Source organism: Triticum aestivum, chromosome 5D (genome assembly GCF_018294505.1).
Source record: "Triticum aestivum cultivar Chinese Spring chromosome 5D, IWGSC CS RefSeq v2.1, whole genome shotgun sequence".
Lineage (NCBI taxonomy): Eukaryota > Viridiplantae > Streptophyta > Magnoliopsida > Poales > Poaceae > Triticum > Triticum aestivum.
Window position 1 is genome coordinate 443,149,925 of NC_057808.1, and position 9,573 is coordinate 443,159,497.

Consider the following 9,573-nt stretch of genomic DNA (forward strand, 5'->3'; position numbering starts at 1 on the left):
GATGAAGCGGCCCGGACCAACCTTACATGACCACGTTCATGAGACCGGATCACCCGACAGACATGCAACTAGTTTTGCATAAAGGTGACTGGCGGGTGTCTATTTCTCCTACTTTAGTTGAATCGAATTTGACTGTGGCCGGTCCTTGTTGAAGGTTAAAACAACAAACTTGATAAATCACCATTGTGGTTTTGATGCGTAGGTAAGAACGGTTCTTGCTAGAAGCCCGTAGCAGCCACGTAAAACTTGCAACAACAAAGTAGAGGACGTCTAACTTGTTTTTGCAGGGCATGTTGTGATGTGATATGGTCAAGACATGATGTGATATACATTGTTGTATGAGATGATCATGTTTTGTAAAAGTTATCGGCAACCGGCAGGAGCCTTATGGTTGTCTCTTTATTGTATGAAATGCAAACGCCATGTAATTGATTTACTTTATCACTATGCGTAAGCGATAGTTGTAGAAGCAATAGTTGGCGAGACGACCACGACGCTGCGATGGAGATCGAGGTGTCGAGCCGGTGACGATGGAGATCATGACGATGCTTTGGAGATGGTGATCAAAAGCACAAGATGATGATGGCCATATCATGTCACATATTTTGATTGCATGTGATGTTTATCTTTTATGCATCTTATTTTGCTTAGTACGGTGGTAGCATTATAAGATGATCCCTCAACTAAATTTCAAGGTATAAGTGTTATCCCTAAGTATGCACCGTTGCGACAGTTCGTCGTGTTGAGACACCACGTGATGATCGGGTGTGATAGACTCTACGTTCACATATGCTACCTCTTGAGCTTGCGTTGGTTTTTCCCTTGAAGAGGAAAGGGTGATGCAGCAAAGTAGAGTAAGTATTTCCCTCAGTTTTGAGAACCAAGGTATCAATCCAGTAGGAGACAACGCAGCAAGCCACCGAATACCTGCACAAACCACTACAAAAAAAAGACACATCCGTGACATTTTGGGCCGAACGAATTTTTTTTCTGTCATACTTATGACACTTCTATGACGATAATTGTGACAAAACCCGGTATCATCATAGATGTGGTGGGGTCCTACTTCTATGAGTAAAAAATCATGACAGAAAATGGGCTTTTCATCCTGGGCGGGCCGGAGACGCAGCTGCATGACATTCTTTGGGCCGTCCATGATGGAAAAAACCGTGGTAGAAGCGAGGGCGAGGAAAATATCGGGGTGTTCCCGGTTACGGTGGGTGGTCGGGGCCGAGTGATGCGCGTTTCTCTCGTACACGCACGCGCGTGGGTGCGAGGCATTGGGCTCTAACTGAACCCGAGCGAGGTGTTGGGCTCTAACTGAACCCGAGCGATTGCACTGCAGGCTACGCGTTACTGAACCCGAGTGATCGATCGATGGCTGTTAACTGAACCTGATCGAGCGATTCCTTCGCTACTGCTGCTAACTGAAGCCGATCGATGCTGCCTCTGGATGAACAGTGAGCGTTGCTAGGGGGGTTTGGATGAACAGTTCCTGGTGGGGTGGATGAACAGGACCCCGTGGTGTTGCCTCTGGATGAACAGGACCCTGATCGATCGAGCCGGTTGGGGCTGGATGAACAGGACCCCGTGGAGGGCTGGATGAACAGGACCACCCCGTGGAGGGCTGGATGAATAGTAGACGGTGGAGGGCTGGATGAACAGTAGCCTCGTGGAGGGGTGGTTGAACAGTAGCCCGTGGAGAGGGCTGGTTGAACAGTAGCCGGTGGAGTAGCGCGCGGTGGAGGCTGGATGAACAGGAGCCCGTGGATGAACAGTCGCAGGTGGAGGCTGGAGGAGGTCGACGGTGGATGAACAGTAGCCCGTGGAGGCTGGAGGGGGTCGACGGTGGAGATGAATAATATCCCGTGGAGTCCCGTTTTGCGGTACGCCACACCCCTCCCGATGAACAGGACCCCCGTTTCTACCATAGCGCTCCAACACAAGTCCGTTTCCTCCGTTTTGCGATACGCCACACCCCTCCCGATCAACAGGACCCCGTTTCGACCATAGGAGGTCCGTTTCCTCCGTTTTGCGGTACGCAAGACCCCTCCCGATGAACAGGATCCCGTTTCAAACACAAGGCCGTTTCCTCCGTTCTGCGGTACGCCAGGCCTCGTTTCCATCTGCTGTTCCGTCCAAGCCCTCCCGATGAACACGACGATGCATTCCGTTCCGACCCAACTGGTTGGCTCCCCATGAACACAATGACGCTGTTTCTCCGTTCCGACCCAACCATGTACACGAGCCCTGGCCGTACGTATGCACGAGTAGGCGTTCGAGACCCTGCCCGTATGTACGTACATGGCCGTATTTTCTTTCTTGCACACTAGCCGCTGTACGTACGTGTACATGCTACGTGCGCGCCTCTACTACGACACGTGCGCGTCTCTACATCGACCAGTATGTACATACACGTTCGCGACCAGAATGACAATGCTACGTACGCTTCGACCAGGTGGGTCCCGACTGTCAGACACTTCCTTGCCTGTGAAGATGTAGCTGGTGGGTCCCAGCAGTCAGGGGGCGAATCGTTGTTTTTGCCCGGACGCACTTCCTTGCATGCGAAGATGTAGCTGGTGGGTCCCAGCAGTCAGGGGGAAACGTTTTTTTTGCGAAATACGGTGGCCCATCCGGTGGGTCCTCGCTGTCAGGTGGAGGAATAATTATTTTGCGCGTAATAAGGAGACACTTCCTTGGTGCGGCCGTGGACCCAGCTGTCAGCCTCTCCACGTACAGTCCACGTCCGATGGAAGCCATTCCTTGACCACGTTGACCACGCCGCACCGAGAGCACCAGGGCGGTGGACGACGGCGAGGCCTAGGAAGGGGACGACGTGGAGCTGGGGAAGATGCGGCAGTGGATGCCCACACGTAGAGGAGTATGAGGGTTCACTGGTTCGCTGCGGTGTGAGGCTGCCGTCGCCGTAGAATAACAGGGGGTGTGGGTGAGTAGAGGGATGGCCTGGCCAGCGGTGGGAGTAGTAGGGGGCGGTGAGGCCACCACCGCATCGCAGCCGGCCACGGGAGGCAGGAGCTCGAGGCACGACCGGCGCTGGTTTGGGCGGCTGGAGCAAGAAGGCCAGAGGTTGAAGAAGCACTACGGCCGTTGGATGGACATCGTACGGTCACTGGAGCTAGAATCATGCATATTGACTAAGTTGACAAAGCCCTCCGTCCCCGTCAACTTAGTAGGCCCACAAGTCAGCCTGCCACTATACTGGGTCCCAACTAGCAGGGGGAGTATTCATTTTTTTGTGCGTAATAAGGAGGCACTTCCTTGCGTGCGAAGATATAGCTGGTGGGTCCAAGCTGTCAGCGGTGGTAACGTTTTTTTCGCAAAATACAGAGGCCCTTTCGGTGGGTCCCAGATGTCAGGTGGAGGAATCATTATTTTGCGCGTAATAAGGAGGCATTTCCTTGCGTGCGGCCGTGGACCCAGCTGTCAGCATCTCCATGTACAGTCCACTTCAGATGCATGTCGGTTGTTGACCATGTTGACCAGGCCGCACCGAGAGGCCTAGGAAGGGAACGACACGGAGGCAGGGAAGACTCGGTAGTTGTTTCCCACACGGAGGGGAGTACGACTGTACGAGGGTTTACTGGTTCGTCTGCCGTCGCCGGAGAATAACAACATGTGTGGGTGAGTAGAGGGATGGCTAGGCCAGTGATGGGAGTACGGTGGGGCGGTGAAGCCTGCACGATAGAACAGCCGGCCGCGGGGAGGAGAGAGCAAGCAGTCCCGCCGACACTTGTTTGAGCGGCTGGAGCAGGAAGAGCAGAGATTGAAGAAGCACGGCGGCCGTTGGATGGACATCCAACAGTCACTGCTTGTGCGTCAACCTTTTTTTAGGAAAGCCTCAAATCTGTGGAAAACATCATACAACCCATCTGCCATTACTTCTAATAATTTACAACCCATTTGCTAATTCTTAAGGTTTTTTTGGAGCCCATATTCTTTTTGTTAGCATTACAGCCCATATTGTGGCCACGGTTAAAAAATTATACGAAATTTTGCATATTTCGGTGCGGTCCGAACTATTTTTAATCCCAAAATTTCGAGTCACATTGAAACTAATTTTAAAAATAAATGTATATCAATATAAAATCCAACAAATTGTCCACGCATAAAAATCAATGCAATTTAAAATCTCAAAATGAAAAAAATAAATTTGAAACTAATTGCCGGTTTGATGTGTTCTAAAAATGTACAGCCCATTTCTCATTACTGATAGGCCATTTTCTCGGCCAGCCAAATGAAGCTCTCCTCGTCTTGAAAGATTTGTAGCCCAACAGGCCTGACAAAGCGACTTACTTGGCAAATCACAAAAAAACTGGGCTGTGGCCGTGGACCCAGCTGTCAGCCTCTCCACGTACAGTACTCTTCCGATGGAAGTCGGTCGTTGACCACATTGACCACGCCGCGCCGAGAGCACCAAGGCGGTGGACGACGGCGAGGCCTAGGAAGGAGACGACGCGGAGCCGGGGAAGACGCGGCAGTGGATGCCCACACGGAGAGGAGTACGAGGGTTCACTGGTTCAGCTGCGGTGTGAGGCTGCCGTCGCCGCAGAATAACAGGGGGTGTGGGTGAGTGGAGGGATGGCCTGGCCAGCGGTGGGAGTAGTATGGGGCGGTGAGGCCTCCACGGCAGCACAGCCGGCCACGGGAGGCAGGAGCAGGCGGCACGACCGGCGCTGCTTTGGGCGGCTAGAGCAAGAAGACCAGAGGTTGAAGAAGCACTAAGGCCGTTGGATGGACATCGTACGATCACTGGAGCTAGAATCGTTCATATTGACTAAGTTGACAAAGCCCTCCGTCCCCGTCAACTTAGTAGGCCCACAAGTCAGCCTCCCACTGTGGTGGGTCCCAGCTGGCAGGGGGTATTCATTTTTTGTGCGCAATAAGGAGGCACTTCCTTGCGTGCGAAGATATAGTTGGTGGGTCCGACCTGTTAGCGGAGGGAACGTTTTTTCGCGAAATACAGAGGCCCTTCCGGCGTGTCCCTGATGTCAGGTGGAGGAATCATTATTTTGCACGTAATAAGGAGGCATTTCCTTGTGTGCGGCCGTGGACCCAACTGCCAGCTTCTCCACGTACAGTCCACTTCCGATGGATGTCGTTCGTTGACCATGTTGACCACGTCGCGCCGAGAGCACCAGGGCGGTGGACGACGGTGAGGCCTCTGAAGGGAACGACATGGAGCCGGGGAAGACACGACAGTGGCTGCCCACGCGGTGGAGAGTACGAGGGTTGACTGGTTCGGCTGCCGTCACCGGAAAATAACAGGATGTGTGGGTGAGTAGAGGGTTAGACAGGCCAGGGATGCGAGTATATGATGGGGCCGTGAGGCCTGCCCGGCAGCACAGCCGGCCACGGGAGGCGGGAGCAGGCGGTTCCGACGGCACTGGTTTGGGCGGCTGGGGCAGGAAGATCACAGACTGAAGAAGCACGATTGCCGTTAGATTGACATCTAACGGTCTGACGCTGGTAGAGTCGATTGTTGACTAAGTTTCTTTTTTGATAAACCTTGTGTACGCATGAACTTAGTAGGCCCACAAGTCATCCTCCAAATCTGTGGAAGATAACATAGAGCCCATTTTCTAATTTTTAATAATTTGCAGCCCATTTGCTAATTCTTAAGTAATTTATTACAGTCCATTTTCTGCTCAGGACCACGGTCAAAAAGTTCAACCTTATTTTGCATATTTCGGTGGAGCCCAAACTTTTGTAATCCCAAAATGATAAACATTTTTGTAAGAACTTATTGATTTGCCAAAAAAATCGCTTTGTTTTTGTAAGCAAATAAGACGTGGGACAATTGAGTTGGTTTAAGGGAAAACCAGTGGTAAAAAAAATCAACGCTGGGAGGGAAAACAACAACAAAAATAAGGATGTAAATATGAAAAGGGAATTTTATGCATTTTCAATATAATGATACGTGTATATGAACTAGTAAAACTATAGGTGGAGATTAGAAAATGGATGTAGGACATGCGTTTCAAGGGGAAAATAGAACTGGGCTATGTGTTTGATTCAGTAAAAAAACTGCCTGCGGATGTTGTAATACAAAATATAACTAACGCTGGCGGGCCAGAGGCCAGTAGATACCTGCTAGATCTTCGTGCCCCATTGTCGTCATGGGCTGGGCCTGTTAAAAACAAAACCAAGCCTGGGCAGTCGACAGCCCAGTTGAAACTTGCTCGACCTGAAAAACAATATATGTGCTCAATAAACGAGAGAATTCTGCAAGTACAGACTGATAACTGGGATGCAGCAGGGATATTGTTTTTTCATCGTGATAATAAGAGCATGCACTTGTTTCGAAAAATTTGGAGAACTGGGAATTCGAACGGCAGGTGCTTATGCTACCCATCGAATAAAAATCAGGTGCTTGAAAATTTGTTTTGAAACAAATGATTCAGCTTTATATCCACGTCGACCCTCGGCATGATGGTTGGAAGCAAATGCCAAGTTCATACCAAAAGATCGTTAACAACAATACCAACTTGCGGACGACAAGGTAGTACAAGTACCAATACCAAACTAACTTATAATCTTTTTACTCCTGGCCCTAGTGTTCGTCTGGTAGAAAATCTTGCAGAGGACCAGCTCCCGCTCCTTCTCTTGCTCCAGGTCCCCGAGGTGGTACTGGTGCATCACCCAGTTGGTCCTCTGCTGGTCGAAGTTCTTGTTGGTGTGCAGCACCAGAATCTTTTTGCTGCCCATCTGCCGGCCGTTGACCATCACCGGCAAGGTATTGCCGGAGTTGTGCCACATCACGTGCATGCCGCACTCCGACTGTATCTTGCGACGCGTCCACGTGCCCCTTTTGTACGCCCTGGAATTGCGCTAGAAGAAATGCTTGCTTAGGCCACTCAGTGTGATACCTGCAGTATTGTCGAATACAGGTTTTAGTGTACGTAGTTGGCATTTTCATAACATCTTTGGCATGTTGCAGTCACTTGTTTCACTTTTTATTAACTGTCAAATTGTAATTGCTTCACCAGGTCTGCGTCTAAAAAGAAAAATAGAGCTATAAACAAAGGAATATGTTTGTGCAAGTAGACGGCCGATCGGTGTCTTACCTGGAAGTTTCTCAGGTTGGGTGTAGCATATGCCATGCTCGCTATCGATGGTTGGTATGAACAAATCGATGAGAGGGTGAGATCTCGCGCTGTCAGCACTCACTTTGGCCTCAAGGTGCTCGATCAGCTCCTGATCCGTGGGATCGAACTTGATGCCAGCCGGCAGCACCGGCCAATCCTTCTTTGACTTGCATGGGTTAATTCCAGTTATATGGTACTCAATGTATGATCAATCGACTATTTTAAGTGAATGATGAAAGATTTCGACAGATAAGTGGTAATCCAAATCTGAAGTCCAGAATACCCGAACACGCCTGCGGGATTCTTGTGTCACCTCACGCGCGGCGTGTTGTCACGTCAATTCAATGTGTGGACATGATGAATAATTTGACCGACGTATACTAGTACTGCTACTGTACTACTTACTAGTCGTATTTAGTGTCACATTTTAACCATAGGTTTAACTAACAAGTACGCACTTGAAGCCTAAGTGATATATATATATACCGCACATCATCTCCATCATCATTATCAGTACATCCTGCGCAGGTGAGTTAGGATGCACTTGATCCCAGAAAGGTATCTATCCTTCAAACCAGATGAGTGCTTCAAACTAACAACAATACATAATATCCAACAAAAGAGGGTCGTGCTACAGCAGCATAATCCATGGCTCAGTCTACATATCAGTACGAATCAAGTTGTGCATATTTGCTGTTGCCATGAACCACATCGCCGCATGTCGGGTTTGCAAAAGCCATCCATCGCATGGAAGCTTGATGCCTTTCACACATTGAAGATTATCTGGCAACAAGCTGTGTCGGCGAATCTCTAGATATGGTGATTCATGAAACCCATGGTATGATGTGTAAACACAGTCCCCCCTGGCGAATGGAAGTTGCATAGCACGGTAATCATCGCCAGTGATATGATCGATGATTGGTTGGATGATCGGATAATTGAGCCCAAGGAACATGGAGTGGTTGCCGAGGCTGTAAACCCTCCTCCAGTTGAATACGCCTGGCCCAACGGAGCTGGGATCTTTCTCGAACACGAAGCAGCCATAGCCATCAATGTCACGAACGCCCCAGGCATTGTACTGCATGTGGTTTGATGAAATGGTTTGGTCAATTTTGTACGTGCAAATGAGCATCAAATGACCACCGTCAGCTGAACGAGCGATAAACCACCACCCATCGGCTGGTATGGTTCCAGGTCCTGGAATCATGAAGGCCAGCACATTTGCGTCAGCTGCAACAATTCAAATTGGAGACCAAAAGGACAAAAATAAACAATCATGTTCAGAGTATGTGTGGAATTAAGATTATTATAACAGTAACACATATCATAGACAGAGAATTGCAATGCCGTGGTCATAATCATACCCCAAGTTAAAAAAAAGAAGCCAACAGCTTTCATATTCTAGCAATATATCATGGTTCAAACATCATGTAACAATGAGAGGAAAACAGATATGATAGGGCCTACTCATATTCTACCATAGCACTTACTACGGTTATCATATCAACTCTAAGCAATAACATGCGTTGTTATAAAAATCCTGGAAATGAGAGTAACATATAGCAATTATGAGGTTATACTCATAATATCTATTCTAACAATCATTAGATACCAATTGTTCTCATATCAACTCTAACAATAATATGTGTGGTCATAAAAATCTAGGAAATGAGAGGAACATATAGCAATGATGTGGTTATAGACATACTATATATTCTAAATTTGTAACAATGAACAGGCAGTCGTATTCTTAAGGTAAAGATGAGATGAGATAGAACAATTACACGACGATAGATTCCACCAGTATAGGCAGCCAATCTGTGCGCCGACTGCATAAACGATGCCATCGTGCACTATAGCATCAGACAGAAGTGTTGGGTAAAGAGGATCGACGATGAGCCATAACCATGTATGGTGACCGGATTCCAGATAGACTAATCCCATGTTGAACACGGCAATGAGCTTGTAATCCATGTAGTCTTCTGATGGTATGGGCACTTCGCAGATTACAACCTTCAGCAAATAGAGGTCGAGCCAAAAGCTCGACGCGTCTCGTGCGTAGTAGGCAGGAGTGTCCGGCGGGCCGCGAGGCTCGATGGCAGCGGTATCCAAAGATGGAAGGGTGATCTCTCGTTGGGTGTAGATATCCACGAGACGCCACGGACTACCGGATTGGTGGATGAGGACGATCCAGTTGGCCTTCATGCCCGCCCAGTAGTGGCTGCGCATGAAAGACAGGTGGACGGGTAGTGGTAGCATGTCGAGGGGCACCACGACAACCTCCGTAGGATCGTCAAGTCGTTGTCTGGGCCACCTGCGAGGATCGGGCATCAGCAAGCAGGGTGTCTTGAAAAGAGCCGGCCGATTGCAGACGAGTAGATGGTACAGAGACACCGAGCATGCGGCCAGACGGACGATGCTGAGTAGGTCCATACGATTACAGATCTGCTCCAAGAGAACATCGGGG